Here is a 22,782-nt window from a genome sequence, read left to right as displayed (position 1 = left end):
GCCCCTGATCCTGGGCACCACCCTGGGTCTTTGACTTGGGAGAATCCTTTCTGGATGTTTCTGTAATGTTTCTGGATGTTCCTGTGCAGTACTGGTGTCTGACTGCCGTGGATGCCTGTGTCCTCAGAGCCTGTCACACCTGTCAGGGAGAGCATCACTGAGCGCTACTGAACACCTGTTGAGTGTGTTTCTCAATTCAGAAAATGTTGGTCTGACGAGAAGATGGCCAGGTGTCCAGGGATGGTGTCTCCGGGACAAGTCTCTCCCGAGCCCAGTCTGTTCTAAAGGTCTGTCTGTCTTGTGTAGTCCCCAGTCCATATAGGGGATGCTGGTCAGGGGCTGTAGTCACCCTTGGCAGGCAGTTAAGCAAAAACTAACTCAGAACTGAGATTCTGGGTGTTTGGTCATCCATCTACATAGGCAGATTAATAGGGGACCCATTAAACCAAAGGGTGCAGGCCACCTGCTCCTCCTGTGTCAATGTCAGAATCTAGTGTTATCATTCACCCAAGCCCAGGCCAGAAGGTCACCCATGATGTCCTCACGTGCTGCAGCCTCCAGCGCCCTGCTCCCCACGACCCCCTCTTCTGTCACTGCCACCACCTACCCAGTCACCTGCTAGCTCTGCTGTTCGCTTTCCACAGTCACAGTGTGTAGCCCTCCTCACAAGAGAGGAAACGTAACTTCAGGTCCTACCTGCTTCTCACTGTAGTGTATCTCCCTCCCCAAAACTGGTGGCGCCGACCTTCTCTTTACTTTTGTCGTGTGAACCTGTGAGCGCACGGTGGAGGTCAAAGGAGGGCACACAGTGCCCGCTTCTGTCACTGCTCTTCCTTTGAGGCACAGTCACTCCCTGAACCTGCAGCCCAGGTTTCCTTGTCTCTGTTCCCCTCAGTGCTGGGCTCACAGATGTGGGTGGGATTATGTCTGTTTATTACGTGGATGCTGGACTCACAGGTGTGGTGGGATTATGTCTGTTTGTTACATGGGTTCTGGACTCACAGGTGTGGGTGAGATTATGCCCGTTTGTTACATGGTTAGCGGGGTCTGAGAGCCGATCTTCAGGCCTCATGCTTGCACACCTAGCACCCCGACTACTGACCCATCTCTCCAGCCTCCATCTGCTTACTTCCTGGGAAGGCTGTGTTCTATCTCGCCTCCAGGCCTTTGTGAGGTTTGCCTTTCTTCTGGGCCATCTGCTCTGCCCCCTGACTGTCACAGGCTGCCGGGTATTTTTGTGTTTTAAAACTTCCTCAGACACCCTGTTTTCCCAGCACCCTTGGCTCTGGCCTGAGGATCTTCACTGGGCTTTCTCGGGGCCTGAGCGGGTGGCAGTCACTGCCTCAATCTTACTCTGCAGATGCTTCTGTGTGTGCTGTGGGGTTATAACGATGGCAGACTGCTAACAATGACATCAGGGCCCTGTCATCACCTCTCCTCCTCTGTATTCGAGAGCGTTTATCTAAGCATCTAGAAGATTAGATATCTAGAAATGGAATCAGAGCAAAGACTGTGCAGGTTTTCATTTTTGAAACAGATTTTTGTTGCTGTTGTTACTTCGAGACAGGGTCTCACTCTGTGGCTCTAACTATTTTTGAACTCGATATAAAGCCCAGGCTGGCCTGGCATTCACTGTGTAGCCCAGGTTGACCTTGAAATAACAGTAAGTAATCCTTCTGCCTCACCCACCCAACCCTGGGATTATAGACATGAGCCATCTTAAAATAAACGTTTAGCCCTAGAGAGGTGGTTCAGGGGTTAAGAGCGCTGGATGATTTTCCACGGGACCCAGATTTGGTTCTGAGCATCCACATGACAGCTCACAGCTATCTATAACTCCAGTCCCAGGTGATCCAGTACCCTCTTCTGACGTCTGTGGTCACTGCATGCATGTGGCGCACATGCATACATACAAGCAAAACACATAAATAAAATACACATAAAATAAAAATAAATAAATCTTTTAAAAATAGATTTGTAATAGTTTTGTAATTTTTTTTTGTTTTTAACGGGTGCAGCCCAGAAGACTGTATCAATTCTATTTTCCAATTGTACAATACAAAGACTGTATAATATAAAAGTGCTGTTCGCTCCCCATCACCAGATCCTCACTGGCGTCTCCCCCATCCTGTCTTCCTTCCTCAACAGAACCACCAAGGACAACTCACTATTGCTTATTATTCCCTACGGCTGACACATACATTTTAAGGTGACTTTGAGAATTAACAGAAGCAATGTAATAATCATACTTGTCCCTAAGTCTCTCTCCCCATCGTCATTAAATACTCTGCAAAGCTACAAGGTCCTGACATGAAAGCCAACATACAGAGCAATAGGACAGAACAGGGAGCCCGGAACAAGTCCCCACTGGCAGCCGACCTCGATTCTGACAGAGGTGGAGTGAGGACAGTCCCTTCAGTTTGTGATGTTGAGAAAACTGGATAGCACATATAGAAGAAGGAAGAATAGACTTCTGTCCTCCTCTAGGATGGGTTAAAGGCTGACTGTATAAAGTTTTATTAGACTATAACCACGTCCACTTGCTTCTTTTTTCTTTTTCTTTTCTTGTTTGTTTGTTTGGTTTTCTGTTTTATTTTGGGAGATAGATAGGGTCTCTGTGTAGCCTTGGCTAGCCTGTAGATCAGGTTGACCAGGGATCAGCCTGCTCTGCTTCCACAGTGCTAAAACTAAAGGTGTGCACCACACACCCAGTCCTATGACTGTTTTCAAACATGACAGCAGGTTTGAGTTAGAACCAACCCTTGGTATCTGCAGGGGATTGGTTCCAGGACCGATAAGGACACCTAAACTCATGGGTGCTCAAGCATCGTATATAAAATTGCATAGCGTTTGCATATAGCCCAAGCACATCCTCTGGTGTCTCTGCTGTCATCTCTCAGTTCCTTGTAATAACTAAAGCAATGCAGATGCTATATGCAAATACCTACTACAGCTAACACACTAGGAGTAAGGAGATGGAAACAAGCCCGGAGGTGTCCAGTACTTCCTCCTTCTCAGTGGTCTGTTTGCTGGTGTGACTTAGTGCTGGGAGCCATCTTGAACCTAGGACCTAGAATATGCTAAGCATAGGCTCTCCCTCTGAGCTACACCTCCAGCGTTTCTGATTCGTGCTTGGTTGAGGGCAATGGACGATGCTGACCGTGGCTGCCTCTGCGTCCATCCGTCCGTCCGTGTGAAATGCGTGCTGCTGCTTTTCAGGAAAGAGTTCCCTGCTACCCGCAAGGGCAAACTCTTCATTGAAAGGAAACAAACAGTAATGCTGCCGACACGCCCACCAGTTTCTCTCTGAGAAGCTCATCAAGATTTCCTTAGGTCCTTTTTAAAAAATATTTTGCTTTTATTCTATTTATGTGTATATATGTGTGGGTTTGGGCCAGAAGAGGGCATTTGATCCCCTGGGTCTGGAGTTACAGACAGTAATAAGCTACCCAGCATGGATGCTGAGAGCCAAACTCATGTTCCCTGAAAGAACAGGAAGAGACCTTAACCACTGAGCCATCTCTCCAGCTCCCTGGTTTTACTGTTTTTGCATTATTTATTTGTGTGTCTGTGTGTGTGTATGCACGTGCGTGTGTGTGTGTGTGCAGGCACACTATGCCACAGTGGGCCTGTGCAAATCGGGGACAATATGAGAGTCAGTTCTGTCCCTCCGCCATGTGGGTCCTGAGAATCTAACTCAGGTGTCAGGCTTGAGGCAGGTCCCTTTACCTGCTGAGCCAGCACCCCAGCTCCTGAGCCTCCCAGCTCCCCACCTGTTTGCACTGGCATTGCTGGTTTCTCAAAATCAAACCTGAGAGGTTGGAGCTAATAAGAACCCCTCTTTTGGACTGTAATTATATCGGACTTTGGCAGGTTGTGGTGGCACACACCTTTAATCCCAGTATCTGGAGGTAGAAGCAGGTGAATCTCTGTGACTTCCAAGCCAGCATGGTCTGCATATCAAGTTCCAGGCCAGCCAAGGCTATATAGTGAGACCCTGCCTCTAAATAAATAAATAAATAAAAATGTGACTTCTTGGTGTGAATCTTGGTCACTAAGAGGTTTTTTTCTTGGGACTGGAGAAATGACTCAGTGGTTCAGAGCCCTTAATGCTCTTGTATAGGATCCAGGCTCAGTTCCTAGCACCTACATGCAGCTCACGGCTCTGTGTAACTCCAGATCTGACACCATCCTCTGGCCTCTGCCAGTACCAGGCAAACATGTCTACATAAGTAAATCCTTCTCTCTTGGGCTACTGAGGTAACTCATTGGATAGTGCCTGCCGCCAAGCCTGAGTTCCACCCCCAGGACCCACAAGGTGGGAGAAAAGGGACATTCCTACAGGTCGTTCTGAAATCCTTGCAAGGCTGTGCTGACATAGCCTCCCTCCCCTAACATACACAGTAGCAAAGCTAGTGGGGTCTGGGGGGACCAGGGCTTTATCTTGGATACCACATGGCTTCTGCTCACATTCAGAGGACACTGCCAAAGCCCATCTTGTCAGAGCAGGCCTGTCTGCCCCGTACCCAGCCTAAGAGCTAAGCATCCCAGACCACCACCCCTTTATCCTCCACCCAGAAGCATATTCCTAAGGCCACTCATGACAAACTGCACCTTTTTTAGGGGGGTTCAAGACAGGCCCCTTCACAGTTTCTCTGTGTAGCTTTTTTTTCCATTTTTTAATAATAGAGACAAACTTTATTAACCTTTTTTTTATTTATTATTTATACAATATTCTGTCTGTGTGTATGCCTGAAGGCCAGAAGAGGGCACCAGACCCCATTATAGATGGTACTGAGCCACCATGTGGTTGCTGGGAATTGAACTCGGGACCTTTGGAAGAGCAGGCAATGCTCTTAACCTCTGAGCCATCTCTCTAGCCCTCTGGGTAGCTTTTGAAGTCTGGCCTAGAACTCACTCTGTAGACCAGACTGGCCTCAAACTCACAGAAATCTGTCTCTCTCTGCTTCCCAAGTGCTGGGATTACAGGCAAGCACCGCCGCCACCTGGCTGACAAGCTGCACTTTTAAGTTCTAAGAATACATTTTTCGGAAAGACAGTCTTGCGACTCTGCAGAGTGTGGCAGTTCGGGGGTGGCATCCCATGTGTGTGGGGTGGCAATGAGAGGAAGGACCTGTCCTTAATTGTTTCCACGTGTGTGCTCCCTGTCTCTTCTTTGTTCCCACAAATGTTCCCTCCAAAAACAAACAAACAAACCCCCAAATCCCTGCTTTATCCTAAGGCTCAGAGCTCCTGGAAGAAAACCTTCAGGAAGTAGTTGAACTCTGAGCCTGACCAGCTAAGCAGAGCAGCCCAGGAGTGGAGCCCAGCCCACAGGGCTGCCCCCAGCCATCCAGCCCCTCACCTCCTGCTCTGACCATTCCCTGTGAAGTCTGGGCTGAGCTGGTCTGAGGTTTCTGTCTCCCAGGACAGCCCCACCCTATGCTCAGGTGCATCCTTATGACTTAGCCTTGCTATGGGAGGGCTCCATGAAGCTGTCAGGAGTGGGCTCATAGGTTCTACCTTTTCTGAGCCCAGAGGAGGGAAATATTTTGGTTTTGTTAACCATTTATGTGCCCAACTGTGCTGTCTCTCTTCAGCAAACATTCTTTCACAGACCACACATACTCTGGTCCCTTTAGTCCTGTGAACCTTCCCTCATCAGTGCACTAAATCTCTGACATGTAGGAAAACATGTCACACATACATGTACACATGCATGTGCACACGTAAGAGTTAGCTTTCAGAAACAACACAGCCTGAACCAGTGTTCTCAGGCCTGGCTGCACACAGGAATCAGGAAGGAACTGTCAAAAAAACAAAACAAAACCAAACCATAAGTCCTACTGCACAGAGATTCTCATTTCATTATCTCTTTCTCTCTCTCTCTCTCTCTCTCTCTCTCTCTCTCTCTCTCTCTCTCTCTTTTCCCCAGGTAATTCTAACACAAATTCATTGTCTAAATCAGTGTCCTCAATCTTTGGGGCTTGTTAGGGTGACCTGGGAGTTTGTAAGAGTCTCCATAATCAGGCAGGGCCTCTGACCCTGGAGGTGACCTCTGTGTTTTGAAGTCCTCAGGGTAATTCCGTGAAACCACAGAGCATTGGACTCTGCCCTCTGGCCAGTGCCTATCAGTGCTTTCTCTGAGTAAGGAAGTGGAGGCCTGGTAAGAAGAATCTTGTCCCTTGCAAATGCAAATGGCCCTTGCTTGGCCTGCTGTGTGTTTACGTGTCCCTGGCATTTTTATGTTTTTCTGTGGTTTGGTGGATATCCTCTGGCCACAGTTTGGGATTGTACCCTGGCCCAAAGCATTCGTAGTCCTATAGAACAAACCAGCTTGTTGGATTGATTCTCAGCTGAGGAAGGAAGCAGTCCTGGATGCAGTGAGCGTGCCTTTGCTCTCCAGACAGAGGGCTATAGAGTCACTGGGGTGCTGTGCTCTGACTTTATAATTTAAAAAACTTTCAACTTTTAGAAAAATTATAAGAGCAAAACAAATCCATTTATTTAAACTCAGCAATTAGTGTGTGTGTGTGTGTGTGTGTGTGTGTGTGTGTGTGTTTATTACTGGGGAATTTGTTTGCCTGTTTTGGTGGGCCATATAAAAGTTGCAAACATAATGACATTTGATTCTAAAATTTGTTATTTGTTTGAGACTGGGTCTCATGTAGGCCAGGCTAGCCTCAATTTTGCTGTGGAAAGGAGGTTAACCTTGAAATACTGTGACCCTCCTGCCTTCCCGAGTGTTGTTCACCACCTCACCTGGCCTTAATTTTTAAATTCTGGATGGTCCTAAGCCTAAGGGCCTTCTCCCACATAACCACAACAGTCTCGTCACTTGCAGGGAATTTAGGATGGATGCAACATAACATCTAATATAAACTACAATCATATTTCCCCAGTCTCTAGCTTCTTGTTCTGACCTCGGATCTAAGCCAGAATCACACAATATTTTCAGCTGTCAGATCTCTTCAGTGACCTCAGCCTAGAATAGTGAGTTGTTCCGCAGCCTCCTTCGGGCCATATCTCCTCCTTCTTGGAGCTGAGCTGAGAATATCATAGCAGGTTATAGAAAACTGTAAGACAGGGCTCGTACCAGGGACCTCCCTCTCTGTCTGGTGCCTTACCTGAGGGACCGTAGGACGTGATGGAAGTGCCGGTGACATGGCAGATGGTGCCTTTGCAGACGTGTGCCTGAGGGAGGTCCCGGCCTGGTCCTACACTCTCCAGTCTACTCCTGCACCCCAGGAATGTACCTCTTAGGCTCCCCATGTAGTTGCTCAGCTCAAAGGTCAATTGTCATTAATTAATCCATCCTTGCTCCCTCCTCTTCCTCCTCCCTCACCTGGAGCACTACAAAGTTCTATGGATTTGATCTAGAATATGTCTTGAGTCACCCATGCCCTTCTCCCGACCCTTGCCGAGCCCGTAGCTGCCTTCCAACCCACATCTTACACTCTCTTGCCTTTCTGTGACAAATTTTCCATCCAACTGTCAGAATTGTCCTCTAAGCCTCTAACTTGGAACTTGCCGAGGGGTACAGAAGCAGGAGACGCAGCTCCACTCTGCCCACAGCAGCCTGGCGAGTTCCCTCATCTTTTAAGGGCCTCAGTTCAGGCCAAACTAGGATTTGCGGCTGTGACACAGAAACGAATTTTAGGCTAAGCCGTATGAAGCAGAGTTTACCCATTCGTTATAAGATGTTTTTAATATAGATTTTAACCATGAGGGGAGTACTTAGAAATAAAGCCAGATGCACTGGATAGCATGGGTGTGGGTTCTCAGAGAGAGAGAGAGAGAGAGAGAGAGAGAGAGAGAGAGAGAGAGACTTACTTTATAGTCTTTAGATAGTTGTAGGTAGGACTTTGGTGGGGTTTGAGACTATTATCTTCAAAAGGTTGCTAAGAAACCCAAATGAGATCACAGGATGGCTCCTATCGACTCCCGACGGTCACAGAGATACAAGGAGGCAGCAGAGTTAACAAACAGCCTTGAGATCCCCAGGAAACACCCGAGGAAAAGCTCATAACTCATCCAGGCCTTGATGTTCATCCAAGAGCCATTGATGTCAGCGTCAAAGGTCCATATGAGAGGGATAGTGACATCATGCTAGCAACTACAACGCTAATGTTAGTTGCGGTGGGATTCTGGCTTCTCGACGGAGAGGCGTTAGCCAGGCTGCTGAGGGAGGGCTCCTTCAGGATAGTCACACTCGGTCACTAAGAGAAGTCAGAGCGAGAGCTCCAGGCAGGAGCAGGGCAGAGGCCGTGGAGGAATGCTGCTTACTGCCTTGCTCTGCCTGCTTCTTTTATACCCCAGGATCACCTGCCCAAAGATGGCACAGACCCACAGACTGGGTCCTCCCACATCAATTATTGATCAAAACAATGCCCCACAGCCAATCTGATAGAATTTTCCTCACTTAAGATTCCCTCGTCCCAGATATATCTAGGTTTGTGTCAGGTCAATAAACCAACCTGAGCATTCAGACGATTCTCCTACCCCCGACCCTGTCTGCCCTTTGTGATCAGGTACTACCACCAGTGCCCTCTTCCTGCCCGTCCACCCGGTCACATCCTTCACACCGGACACTCGTCTCTCTAGTCTCTCTCATCCATGTCCAGAACCTCCCCTGGGTCCCCAAGTGTGTGCCTCCAACACTCCGCACCGTGCCTGTGCACAGCTGGGTCTCGCTAGCTGAGTGGATGCATCCCAGATGGAAGGCTCGCCCCTGTGCCAGGGAGGGACTCGTTCCAACCTAGAAACCCAGGAGCACTTAAGAGACCAGGTCAGAGGCCTCAAAATTCACACCATGCATGGGTACTTGGGAAAGACTCCTAAAGAGAGCTAACAGGAGGCCCAGAACCCCTCCCAGCTACACTGGGACTTTGTTCTCAGACTTTGTCCCCTCCTTTCTCGGAATCTCTAGTGATAGTGTCCACACTGCTGACCAAGCTTCACCCGTGCCCTCTGCCTGGCCTCACCCTTAGATGCCGTAGACATCGCTGGGGCCACTCTTCACCGCATCTCCTCCATCCACCAGCGTGCCATTTCCAGCCTTGCTGGCACTCTTATGTACAGCGAGGCCCTCTGGGTTCCTGTCTCCACTTCTCTGCTGCAGTGACAGACAGGACAGACTCTGCCAGAAACGGTACTCAGCTTCCTGCTTCTCTGATCCGCTCTCTCTCTGTACCTCCCTCTCAGCAGAAAGCCAGGCCCTGTCTCTGCTGGGGATTAGAAGGCAGTGCCTACCAATCAACTGACCGTCATTGGTTTTGGGAAGTAGACAAAAGTAAGCCTACTTGACCGGCCTTGCCGACAGAATTAATTCGTGTTTGTTTGTTTTATATATGGAGCCCTTCACGAATTTGCACGCCAGCCTTATGCAGGGGGCCATGCTAATCTTCTCTGTATTTTTCCAGTTTTAGTATATGTGCTGCTGAAGTGAGCACTCATGATTGTTTATTTGAGATGGAAATCTCCACGTGGTCCAGTCTGGCTTCAAACTTCTGCCTTGGGCAATCTTCCTACCTCAGCTTCCAAAGTAGCTGTATTAGTAGTAGGTGTATGCCACTATGCTGGGTTCCAAATTGTGATTTTCTTTAATAAACATTATTTTTTTTAAAAAGATATTTATTTATTCAGTTAGTTTTTTTTGTTTTTTTTTTTTTTTTTGAGACAGAATCTCTCTATTATGTAGCTCTGGCTGTTCTGAAATTCACTATGTAAAGCAGGCTGGCCTTGAACTCACAGAGATCCTTGCTGAGTTCCTCTGGAGTGCTGGGATTAGAGATGTGTACCACTCTGTCCAGCCTATATATTTTTATTATATGTGTATGAGTATTTTGCCTGCTTTTAAGCGTGCCACATGTGTGCCGTACCCACCGAGGCTGGAAGAGCGCATTGGATCCCCTGGAACCATAATCTCAGTTGTAAACTGTCATATGGTTGCTGGGAATTGAACCCATGTCCTCTGGAAGAGCAGCCAATGCTCTTAACCACTGGAGCCATCTCTCTACCCACCCACCCCAAATTCTGAAATTAAACTTGGGAGCAAGGCTTTGGGGCCTCAGTGTCCTGGGTTGGGCCGACAGCAAAAATTCCTTTCTTTACCACTATTTTCCCTGCCTGGGAGTGGTTATCGGTGTTTCTCCAGGAATACCTGCAGAGCACAGCCTAGAAAATGCTGGAATTTCAGATTATAAAGCAGATTTTAGTTGGCTGATATCTTTTGCCCCAGGGGTGCTGGGCTCCAGCGGTGGTCAGTCCTATATCCCTGACTGCCACCCACCGTTGTCCCCACCCCTTTGTCATCAGCTGCTCCTGCTGAACTGGGAAACTCAACCTTAGGCCTTCCTGCAGGGTGGGGACCATCTGATCCCAGGGCAGAAATGTTTAGAGGGCTCCTTAAAGGTAAACAGCTGAGCTCATTTGGTTCCTGCTACATTCTTGTGACCAGGAAAACGAAAATGGCTAAAATACTATGATATAGCATAACCCTTTGGATTTGTGTGGGCAGCATGCTAGAGCCTGACCCCAGGGCCTCTGGTATGGAGGTGCAAGCCCCCCACCGCCAGGTCAGCCCTTTGCACGCTGTGGGAGGAGGAATGGTCTCTGCAGGAGAGTAAGAGGATTTTCTCTACTCTCCCAGACCCTCTCTCTAGAACCCTCAAATTAAACTGACCAAAGAAATCTCAATATCACTCAGTCTTTCTCTCTCCCTCTCTCCTCCTCTCTCTGCCCTCCACTCTCCTCTCTCTTTCTTCTCTGCCCTCTCTCTGGTCTCTCTGTATATGTGCGTCTCAGTCTCTGCCTGACCCCCCACAACACACACACACACACACACACACACACACACACACACACACACACTATGTAGTTAACCTTCAGCCTGAAACTTGCTTTGTATCCAAGGCTGGGGATCAGCATCCTTGCTGTTCTCGTTTTGGCATAAACTTACAAATTCATGTCGTCACTCTCCCCTCCTCCTCTTTTTTGATTTTTTTAACTTCTTATTTTTCTCTGTTTAAATTTTATTTTTTTTTTTTTTTTTTTTTGGTTTTTCGAGACAGGGTTTCTCTGTGGCTTTGGAGCCTGTCCTGGAATTAGCTCTGTAGACCAGGCTGGCCTCGAACTCACAGAGATCCGCCTACCTCTGCCTCCCGAGTGCTGGGATTAAAGGCGTGCGCCACCACCGCCCGGCCTTCTGTTTAAATTTTAGATGAAATCTTACTGTAGCCTAAGCTAGGCTTGATCTCATAGCAACACTCCTACCTCAGCCTCCTAAGGGCTGGGATTACAGGCATGAACTGTGATGCCTGGCTCAAGTCTTCTTCATGAAGGGCGATATCTAGCCTGCTTCTCCACATGTGATGTCTGCTATTTCTCTATTGTCTTTAACTCAGAAGAATCTTATATCAGCCCGGCATGGTGGTGCACACTTTTAATCCCAGCCCTCAAGAGGCGGAGGCAGGCGGTTCACTGAGTTTGAGACCAGCCTAGTCTACAGAGACACTTCCAGGATAGCCAGGTGTAGACAGGGAAACCCTGTCTCAAAACAAAACAACCCACAAAATAATACTATGTTGAAGTAGCATATTTGGGGGTCTGTTTAGTTCCTCCCAGGTCCTTGTCTCGGTCTCTCTCTAAGGCCCTTCATACAGAGACCTCCATGTCTACCTGAACTAAGTTCTCTTGGCCCAACAGTGTAGGAAGCTTAGTATTTACCCTGCCCAGGCTGCCTTGCTCACCCCAGGCAGGCCTTGCCCCAGCACTATAGTTACAGGCTCCCTGCCAGAGGGCTCTCCTGAAGCAGTTGTTTGCTTGAGGTTTACTTATTTTTGTTTTATATGTATGGGTATTTCATTCGCATGCATGTCCCTGTACCTTACATGTGCAGTGCCCGAGGAGGGCAGAAAAGGACATCGCATTCCCTGGAAAGGGAGTTATGAATGGTTTGAGCCACCGTGCAGGGGGATGCTGGGAACCGAACCCTGGTCCTCTGCAAGAGCAACGGCTGCTCTTAACGGTTGCTCCTTTTCTCCCGCTCCCAGAAAGACGTTTTTAATGTAAACTGAAGTGCTGTGAAGATGAGTGGCGGGTTAGAGGCATGTTGTCAGTGTTTGGGCTGATGGCAAGTGGCTGCCCTTCCACCTGCAGGGCCTCTGTCCTGACTGTAGGCAGGAGCTCAGCTCCGGGTGACATGGGACACCTCAGGAAGGAAGTAGAGTCTCCTACTTTAGAGCTCCCGTCTCTCTCCTGAGTCCTGCTCCAGGCTTGGCTATCTGGGCTCTCCCTACTCCATCCCATCCCCACCACTCCATGGGAAGCACCCTGTTGGGGGTGTGAGTGGTAGCTCCCTGGTACTCGCCCCTGGAACCTTCTTTACGAGCTGGATTTGTCCTCTGCTCAGTCATTCTGCGCTGGGCTTGGCACCCGCTCTTTCCTAATGGACCCTCGTCAGATGGTGAGAATCACTCCAGTTAGCACGAGTTCCCCTGTGAGGCCTGCGAATCCACATGCTGTCTGTCTGTCTGTCAGTGTGACTGCTGCCCTCCTTTTTCTCTGTGGCTTATTTTTATCTTGTTGGTCCCACTCTGAGTATGTCTTTTATCGTAAATAATTTTAAAGATGTCAAGGGAAAAAATCCACAATGAATTATAATTAAGGAAGGAGAGGTTGTATTGGAAAAGGAATAAGGAAGTCTTCAGTAGGAAAGAGGCTGTTGCCATAGGAATGAGACTGGACCTGAATGGCCAGCATTACCAGGGGCAGCTGGGTTTGGGTTTCCTTTTGTTTTTGAAGCTAGGTCTCAAGTGGGCCAGGCTGGCCTGGAGCTCACTGTGTAGCCAAGGATGGTCTTTTAAAACTTTTTTTTTTGTAAAGTACATACTTTTATTAAAAATATGGGACTCTTGCCAGGCAGTGGTGGTGCACATCTTTAATCCCAGGACTCAGGAGGCAGAGGCAGGTGGATCTTGGTGAGTTTGAAGTCAGCCTGAAATGAGTTCCAGGATAGCCAGGGCTGTTACACAGTGAAACCCTGACTCAAGGAAAAAAATAAATGGGACACTTAACGAGTTTGTGTGTCGCCCTTTGCACAGGGGCCATGCTAATCCGCTCTGTATTGCTCCACCTTTAGTATGTGTGCTGCTGAAGTGAGCACCCCAGGATGGTCTTAAGCTGGTCCTCTCCTCCCTGCCCCCGAATCCTAGGATTCCAAGCATGTACCACCACACCAGAGCTTCATACATGTGAAGCAAACACGCTACCCACTGAGCTACATTCCCAGCCAGCATTTATAGGGTAGAAGAGGCCCTGGGTAGGGTAGGTGGCAGGGTCACAGAACACTGTATCTCTAAGGCTGACTTCTTAGGACAGTGGGGGTGTGCTTGTCCTGCTCAAGTACAATTTAGGGACAAGTGCTTTGCTCAGGTAAAGAATGAGAGCTTGAAGCTTGGAAGTGTGGTGCCTCCTGTCCCTGGGACAAGCTTGCACCCTCTGCAGGGCAGGACCAGCCTCACTGGACCTCTGTCCTGCCGAGCTGTCCCATGTTCATGAACTGAACGGAGAGCATTGCTAGAGAAAGGGGCTAGCCCATCCCTAACCTACAAGAACAGGAAGGTCCTTATCATAGGGCCTCACCATGCATCCTCCCCAGGTGCTATGGTCTGACTTCTTCAATCAGTGCTGTGGGTCCCTCTCCCCCAACTACTGCCTCCCATTTCCCCCGTGGGAAGTTGACAGGGGTTACCTCATAGCCCCCCAGGAGACCCAGAGGGATTGCTCAGGGCTGTTTCCTGGAAGAAGCAAGTTGGAGGCTTAATGTCTCCTTTCTGGCCAAGCCTCACTAGGTCACCACACACTTGTGCGATTGCTGTCTCCTTCCTGTCCCCCCTTCCTCACCCACTCGCCCATCCCTCTCCACCCTGTCTTTCTCCTGTTTCCATCTCAGCACAGGGCACCTTCCCTGTGGAGCCAGGTCTCAGCAAGAGGCAGACACAGGGTGGGCTGTTGGCATATTTGCAGCACAAACTAAGTACCCACACTGCCCATGGCTGACCTCTGACTGCCAACCATCCTTTCTGCTTAGACTACACTCAGTTGTATCCACTGTGAGGAAGCTGAGACGCTGACAACTAAGGCGCTTGTCTAAGGGAAGGGCTTAGAGATGCCTGGGCTGTCACAGTTGTCTGCACCCAGGACTCCTGCTAGCCAATTCCCTTCCACTTATCCTGTGGCTTCTCTGCATCCCAGACCCCTCCTTGCCCCTTTGCCCCCACCTGGGTGAAAGGAGCTATACTAAGAAGGACTTGCAGAGCTTGTCCTGGTCCCTCATCCGGAGCACGCTGTTGCTAGGAAACAACCTGAGCATCACAGGAGCCCCCAGGTTGAGCGACAAGGCAGAAGAGTGTTCCCCTAAACCCGCTTTGCTGGCATCACCTGAACACAGAGGTCCTGACCTGGAGACCTTTGTCTGGGTATAGATCAGGGAACTGTGAGGTGATTATAAATAAGAGATACCCCAGAGGACTGGAGAGATAGCTCAGAGGTTGAGAGACACCCCAGAAAGGGCCTCCTCTACAGGGAGCCTAGAGATGACCTGGGCTTCTTAGCCTCTGAACTTCATTATATTTGTGTGAGTGTGAATGTGTGTGTGTGTGTGTGTGTGTGTGTGTGTGTGTACAAATGGAGGTCAGAGGACAAGCTGTGGGAGTTAGTTGTTTCTCTCCTTCCACGTGTGGATCCTGAGGTCAAACTCAGGTCATTGTTCTTGGTAGCATCTCTAATCTGCTGAGACATTATGCCTCTGGACCTTGAATGACCCTAGGCACCCTAGGAACCTCCCATCTGGAGGAGGTTCTTTACCAACCTTCTTGGCTCTTGGAACCCCTTTAAGCCCCAGAATCTTTGCTGTAGAAAAACAAATCCAACTGACTCAGGGCGTGGTGTGCAATGCATTTGGGGCTTAGCTGCCACTTCCTCCTCCAAAAATACTTGGCCCCACACTCCCAATCGGTCAGGTGTGTCTGTTCCCTCCACCTATCCATCCTCTAGAGTTCCTGGGCTACACAACCCCAGGGAAGAACTAGTCTAGCAGACTGTGGGCATGCCACCCCTGAAAGTTAAGGAAACACGTGACCCGTGCAGCTCCCAGGCCCAGCCTTTTCCATGATCATTGTCTGGTTATTGTGACAGCCCCTATGCTGACTTCCTGTCCCCTCTAGTCTTGCCTAGGCCTCTCCTCTGTGTCATTACACCGGTCCTTCCCTTAAATCCTTCTTCAGCTCAACTGTGAACACAGTCTACACACACAGGGACTCAGCTCACTGTGAACACAGTCTACACACACATACAGGGACTCAGCTCACTGTGAACACAGTCTACACACACATACAGGGACTCAGCTCACTGTGAACACAGTCTACACATACAGGGACCCTGGGGTCTGTCAGATGGATAGGCTGTGTGGTACTGTATCCTTATCTTAACAGTATCCTTATTTAAAAAATAGTGATAAAATGCTTATCAGATTAAATTGTTTTTGTTGTTGTTGATCACTAGATTCAGGTGGTCAGAGCTATCTCTGGTTCACTTCTGTGCCTTGAGGAATGACACACTAGGACTGGGTGACTTTGTTGAAACAATGAAGGGCCCTTGGACCAGAGCTCATCGATAACTTGTATACAGAGCCCAGTATCTGCTCCTACCTGATACTTAGTGTCTCTGGCAACAAGATCCTCCCATCTGCAAACTGGTGCTCCCTCCCTCTCCTAGGTGGCCTTCCTTCTACCTCTGCTGTGTTCCCTGGGAGCAGGTTCCCCCAGCCCTCCCCTGCACCAGGACACGCCTGTCTAGGGCATCCTCTCTGGAGCACAGGGACACTTGGACCATTGTTCTTGTGATTCCTGAGATCAATGACTACTAAGACTCACTCCTGCATTCTGGTCACTGCCACCTTCCTGGAGGAAAATGAGACAGGTGCCTCAGTACCAGGTTGGACGGGATAAGTGGTTGCCGCCTCCCCAGGCCCTGACCAGTGTCTAAAGCCTGACAAGGTTTGGGGTAAGGTACTTCAAGTTCTTGTGTAAGGCACCCATTGGAAAAAAAAAAATCTGTCTTTAAATCCAGGCGGTGGTGGTGCATGCCTTCAACCCCAGCACTTGGGAGTCAGAGACAGGTGAATCTCTGTAAGTTTGGGTGTGTGGTACAGATAATTCCAGTGCTGAGGCCCAGGCCAGGAGGTGGAGAGTTGCAGGCCAGCCCATGTTAGGAACCAGGGACTTGTCTCCAAACAACAGCCAAACGATTAAGTAAATAAGTAAGTAAAGCCGGGCGGTGGTGGCGCACGCCTTTAATTCCAGTACTCGGGAGGCAGAGGCAGGCAGATCTCTGTGAGTTTGAGGCCAGTCCGGTCTACAAGAGCTAGTTCTAGGACAGGCTCCAAAGCCACAGAGAAACCCTGTCTCGAAAAAAAAAAGTAAGTAAGTAGTCTTTGGGTCAGATGGAGTAGCAACTCAGACCCATGTGGACACCTTGGCTTTTGAAAAATGTCTCTGAACTTAAAGTCCCCACCCCAGAGGTAGAGGTTAGGCAGTAAAACCCCTCCCCAGCCTGGCCTGGCTTCTCCTCACTGTCTATAACTCCAGCCCCCATGGACCCTTCAGACTCAGCCCCTAAAGCACACAGCTAAAAAGCACTATGAGACACAGGATACTTCCGGGAACTTGGCTATACAACGCATTCTGGGGATCCCTAAGAGACTGGTTTCCTCGGCACAGAGCCCCTCAGAGCTGTGACAAACCAAGCCCCTCTGAACTGTCAAACGGAATGGGGAGGTGTTTGCACTCACACTTGACTGGGGAGGCCATTCCTCTCCACCGGAACACACATGGGACAGCTAAAGGCCTTGCCGTTCCCCTCGTGACTTGTGCCCATCCATATGTGTGTCCTGGTAGCTGATTAGACCACCCAGCCTGGGCTGCACAGATTCCTACATTCTGACCTCCAGGCGATTTATGCATGTGCCCTGTCTACTAGACGCGCTGGTAGGTCGCACACGGGCTCACCGGGAGAGCCTTAAAGTCTCTCAGATTTAATTGCTCTGCAGTTTGACCAGTCATTGGGAGTTTGCCAAGCTGCCCTGGTGGTTTTAAGGTGCAGCCAGCTGTATGGTTGCATGCGCAGTTCTCAGCTGTGTGTGCGTCATGTGGGGGGTGGGGCACACGTGCCACAGTACGTATGTGAAAGTCAGAAGACAGCCTTGGGGAGTAGGTTCTCCCCCGCCTTTATTTGGGTACCAGGGATCAAACGCAGGTCTCCAGGCTTACACTGCAAGCACTTTTACCGGCTGTCTTGTTGGCCCCTAGACCCCTCCCCCAAAAGCCTTCTTTGATCCTGACCATGAAGTCAGCTCTGTACTTTGCCGCTGCCATCTCGGGGTTCCAGTAGACTGTCCCCAGAACAGTAAAGCTCGAATCATCAGGGCAGGGAAACCGTCGAGGCATGGTCCTCTTACAAAACAAGCACCCTTCGGAGGGAGACCCCAGGGTTCCAGGACTTGGTTGGAGTCTTGGAGTATCTGGGGTTCGTGTGTTCTCACTTGGCCCAAGAGCCACAGTCCCTGAACCCCCTCCATCCTGCAGCGCGAACTGCGCTTATCTTTCTCCCAGTCCATCTGTTTCTCCTTGCTAGACCCCAAGCCTGACAGCCATCCCATTGTGCCTTCACATGTGTGAATGTGGCCAGGAGAAGCCGTGACGTGTCCTTTGCTGTCAGGGTAAGGGACTCCCGGCCTCCTATGGCCCGTCAAACAGCACCTCACGAGCACAGCTGGCGGCCACCTTCCCATCGTGTGGGCCCACTCCTCACAGGGCAGCTGCTACTGCCAGGGCTATTTTATTTTTATTCCTCCCTCTGGGAGCTTGTAATCAAAGGGCAGTATCAGCGCCGCTGCTTGTCACAGGGAGCAGAGATGATGGGCCGCTATTCTCAGCCAGACTCTGGGAGGGAGTCAGGGACTGGCACCATTTGGGCAACGGTTAAGACTTTCATCTCTTAGACGGGGACATGGGTTGTAGAGGACCTGTGCCTTCTTCAGGGTTGCTCCCTTAAACTCTGCTCTAGTTCAGGGTCTTCCCCTGGCCCTGTGACAACGCTGTCCTCACACCTTGGCTGGCTGAGTGCAGGCTGCAAGCTCCATTCACTGTCCCACAATCCTGGGCGGACTTGAGAAGCAGAGTGCTGAGAAGCTCGCTTGACTGGCCTCAGGTTTAGTCACAGCTGTTCCCACCCCTGTCCCCAGGTCTATGCCCTCCAGTCCTGCAGCACAGTCAGCCCCCAGGCTTCCCAGTTCCACCAGTCAGCTTCCACTCTCCACTCCCAGAGTCACCGAGCAGCACAGCTGACAGTCCTGGGGAGGGGACAGTTGGACACCCGGTACACGGTTTGCCTCTTTGCTGCCTCTGGTTTCCTGACCTGTTTTCTCACCTGCAGGAGGGTGGGACCCCCTCCCTGTGTGCGCTGTTAGTGAAAGCGTTATTGCAAAGGTTAGCTTTGTTAAAACAAATTTTAGCAGCCAGAATGTAGCTTATTGGTAGAGAACTCACTTAGCGTTCACAAATCCCTGAGTTTGATTCCCAGTGTGACATAAACCAGGCCTGGTGCGTTCTCAGCACTAGAGAAGGAGAGGCAAGAGGACCAGAAATTCAAGGCTAACCTGTGCTGTGTGTTAGATGCCAACTTTAAATTTTTAATTTAAAGAAAGGATTTATTTTATGTGTTTGGGTGCTTTGCCTGCATGTGTGTATGTGTGTGTAACGTATGTGTGCCTGGTGCTTGTGGAGGCCAGAAGAGGGTGTCAGATTCCCCTGGAACTGAAGTTACAGACATTCGTGAGCTACCGTATGGGTTCTGGGAACCAAATGTAAAACCTCGAAAAGTATTCTTATCCTGCTGAGTCATCTCCTAAGCACTAAAATGTTAATCTTAAAGAATTATTTTATTTATTTATTTTGAACTGATTTTCTTTGTGTAGCCTTGACTCTCTTGGAACTAGCTCTGTAGACCAGGCTGGCCTCGTACTCACAGAGATCTGCTGTTCTTTTGATGTTTTAAAACAGGCTTTCTCTCTGTAGCCCAGGCTAGCTGTGAACTGCCTCAGCCTCCTGAGTTGCTAGGATTCCACCTGCCTGTTGAGCCTGTTGTGAGGCCGAGAGAGGTGAAGAGATTTTCCCAAGCCTTCTGGTAAAGTTATTCAGTCGGCTGCCCTTCTGGCAAGTGGCCCGTGTGTGTGTGTGTGTGTGTGTGTGTGTGTGTGTGTGTGTGTGCCACCGCACCCCTGCTGGCCAGCTGCAGCTCAGCTGGCGGTTTAGCACAGCTTGGCCTTGAAAGACCCTCCACACTCCCATCTTCTCGCCACACACACCATGGGCTCTGATAAATTCCCAATCCCATTTGCCAGGCCAGAGCCGTGTAGAGAAAACAGGAGCTGTCTAGAGAAAGCAGGTGGCCCTACAGAGCCCCGGCACTCAGCTTCCCAGGGGTCTGAATGTCCCTCAGGGACACGAGGCCCCACGGGAAGCTGCCACCCTCAGTCTAGAAAGCCGGCTGTTTGTTATGCTAATGTGCACCGACACACAAAAACTTCCCCAGTTTCTGGAAGAATTCACACTTGGAATCTTTGCCTTTGGTCTAAGTGGCCTGTGAACCTTACCCCCTGTCTGGCGCTGGGTGGGTGCCACCAGGACCCTCAGCTCAGAAAAGCTGGGACTCCTAGGGTCTCCCTCTGCCTTCACCCTCTCTTCTGATGGGCTCTCCTGCTGTACTAGGTGGAGGACCACCTTTGTGAGCTCGTCCCTGATGGCTTTGTGTCCTGTCTCTTTGGGCTGCCTGTGGAGCATCCCGCACTGCACCCACTGCCCACTGCTCTCCCTATCCCAGCTGCTCAGGAAGGGCTGCTCCTTTGCGACCTTTTTCTCTGCTTTCATCCCCGCTGTGATGGAATGGGGCCAGAGGTCAGTGGCAGCCAGTTCGGGGCCCATTCTAATGAAGGAAATTGAATGCCTGGGCAGCCGAACTGGCCCCTTGCAAATGGCCAAGGGAGAGCCTGCCCTCACGGAGAGCGTGCCAGCTCTTGTTTGCCCCAGCCTGGTATTCTTAGACACTGACTGGGCCATGGGGCCCAAGGGGAAGGTGACAGAAAGCAGGTTTATTTGGGGTGAGTGGTGCCTTCCACGGCATGGTGCCTCCAGAGACTGGAAGAACATACAATATGTCTGGGGTAAGAGTCAGGGCTCAGATCTAGCGCCGTTCTGATGCCAAACTCTCGGGACTCTGGACTTGGGACCCTTCTGATCAGAGGTTCTCCCTCCCTCTTCACAGAAAGCTACCCAGCTGCAAAGGCGCTCCCTGGGCAACTGCATATTGACCCTATCCAGGGCTCCTTCTGCTGTGCAGAATGGAAAGGGCTTGGAAGATAGGCAGGCTAGCATCCTGGCCTTGCATGTCCTCTGGTGGGTATATGCCCACGGGAAGAATGGTATATCCTCAGGTACATCCACATGGGATGGGACCGGAAGCTCTTTGAAGGCAAGGCGTTGCGGCATAGCCTGGTTTTGTACAGGAACACACTGTCAGGGCCCCTCTCACGCACTTGAGAGGTGTGGAGCTGAAGCTTGAGGAACTTGCACTGAAGACGCAGCCAGCTGCACCCTGCCTGGTGGACCAAGAAGGTAGAGCAGGCTAACTAATACCAAGCTCCTTCCAGCCCCTGCAGTCAGCCTCTGGGAAGCGCTCACTTTCGTCACCATCACCTCTCCGGCTGGAGTGACACCGAACACACACACAGCACCCTCCACCCCTGCCTTCGCGGTCTCGCCTCAGAAGGGCTATGATAGCCTGTGCTCAGAGCAGCACTGGGCCTACAGTGAGTCCCAGCAAACAGAAACCAAGGAACAAGCCTCTCCCTAAGGTTCCTATCGGCCAGCAAAGGGGAAGTTGATAGTAGCTCTCATGAGGTACCATGAGAAAGTTGCTACCTAGCAGGAGGGCTGGACAGCAAATGCTGTTCCAGCCACCAGCTACCATGTGTTTGGAACCTGACCCTGAATGTTCCTTCTGTGAGCAAAATGGCTTAACAGTTAAGCACAACTGCTGCTCTTACAGAGAACCTGAGTTTGGTTCCCAGCACCTATGTCGGGCAGCTCACAAGTGCCTGTAACTCTGGTATTAGATAGGGGGTGTCAGGGTGTTTCTGGCCACCTCAGACACCCGCACTCTGCACATACCCACACACAAACACATAGACACAGAATTCAAAATCATGAAAAATATTTTAAAGGTTGGGGCTAGGGTGTAGCTCAGTGGTGGAATACTCCTTAACATGTGTGAGACCTGGGCCTTGATGCACAACACCAAGGCAGGAGAAGGTCGGCCATGTAGAGACAGAGAACAGAAGGGGTCCCAGGAACGGGTGTGGAAGTGTTGGAGAGAGGTGGTAGACAGGATGAATGAGTCTAAGGAGCTGATGCCCAGCCTGTGGCCGGAGCTGATAGGAGTGAATCTTGGGGACTCTGCTTCAAGAGCACAGTTGCTTTCGGGATGGCAGGGTTCTGTGACATGGTAATAACTCTCCCGCTGGAGTTGTTGTGCTATAGATGTAGCTTACATGCATTTGTGTTGAGAGGCTAGTAGCTTGGTCTACAGTGGTGACAGCCGTTGAGTACAGACTCAGGACCTGCTGAGAGAGGCTGAGAGTGGGCTGGTCACTCAATGAGACCTGTGTAAATGCCTGTGTAGTTAGCTAGCTAGGTGCAGTGGGAGTGGGGCCGAGGGACATGGCAGCTTTCGGGGGACACTAGGCATCTGGTATGTGGACATGTTCCCTTTGGATGCCTCTCAGATACTGGGGCCATGTTATCAACAAGTGGAAGCAGTCATTCAGACCCCTGTGGGTTCCAGGCCTTCATTCTCCTGTCTTCAGAAGTGTGCGCTATCTTAGGCCCACCCTAGGGGCCACCCCTGGAGCCCTCTGCCTTTCATGGCTGGCCAAGAGAGATACAAAACTTCTACCTCCTTGCTTCTTTTTTGGACCACTTGGCAAGATCATTCCTACTCTGGGGCCCTGTGAGATCCCCTGAAGTCCTCTGCCTCCTGCTTTCTAAGGTCTGATGGCTAGGACACCCCAACAACTTCCTCTAAGCAGCTGGGTGCAGGGATCTGGAGCTCAGGGCAGAGGTCCAGACTGGCCATCAACATGCAATGGGATGTAAAGCCACAGGCCAGACAAGACACCCCATCCCCAGGGAAAAAGAGAAGGATGGGGCTTGAAGCCCGAGGCAGACCACATCTGAACTGAGGCAGGCACAGGGGGAAGTCTGTACCTCCAGGGGGCTCAGGTGTTGAAGATTTCTGGGTCATCGCAGAAGTTGGTATTCGCCGATTCAGGGCTGGTGGCAACTTTCTATAGAGTGCAGCCACCACCAGTAATGAGAGGAGCTGGATATGGTGGTGTGTGCCTGTCATTCCAGCGCTTCGGGAAGCTGCACCAGGAGGGTCAGGATTTAAAAGTCCTGTTTTAGCCAAACAAAATGAAAATAAAATAAAACAGAGGCTGGGGGTGTAACTCAGTCAGTAGAATGCTTGGCTAGTGTGCACAAGGCTCCTGGGGTCCACTCTCAGCACCACATAAGACTGGACACCGCAGTGCATCCCTGTAATCTTCACACTCAGGAGATGGCAGGAGCATAAGGAGTTGAAGATTTATCCCAGTTACATATCCAG

The 22,782-nt window shown here is 50.2% G+C and overlaps 1 protein-coding gene and 2 non-coding genes across 4 annotated transcripts in view; 1 reads left to right on the top strand and 2 right to left on the bottom strand.

Annotated features, from left to right (window-relative positions):
- Rab11fip4 (RAB11 family interacting protein 4) overlaps positions 1 to 22,782 on the top strand; it is a 109,986-nt gene that overhangs the window by 36,323 nt on the left and 50,881 nt on the right. The window lies entirely within an intron of this gene.
- Positions 9,345 to 9,452, bottom strand: LOC121457241. The gene has a single exon (XR_005975734.1). It is a non-coding gene; the product is annotated as a U6 spliceosomal RNA (small nuclear RNA).
- On the bottom strand, positions 13,058 to 13,165 carry LOC121457255. The gene has a single exon (XR_005975748.1). It is a non-coding gene; the product is annotated as a U6 spliceosomal RNA (small nuclear RNA).

This window comes from Microtus oregoni, unplaced genomic scaffold (genome assembly GCF_018167655.1).
Source record: "Microtus oregoni isolate MIOR12 unplaced genomic scaffold, Mior012 000015F_ref0000493, whole genome shotgun sequence".
NCBI classification, from domain to species: Eukaryota; Metazoa; Chordata; class Mammalia; order Rodentia; family Cricetidae; genus Microtus; species Microtus oregoni.
This window is presented reverse-complemented; position numbering and strand designations above follow the sequence as displayed.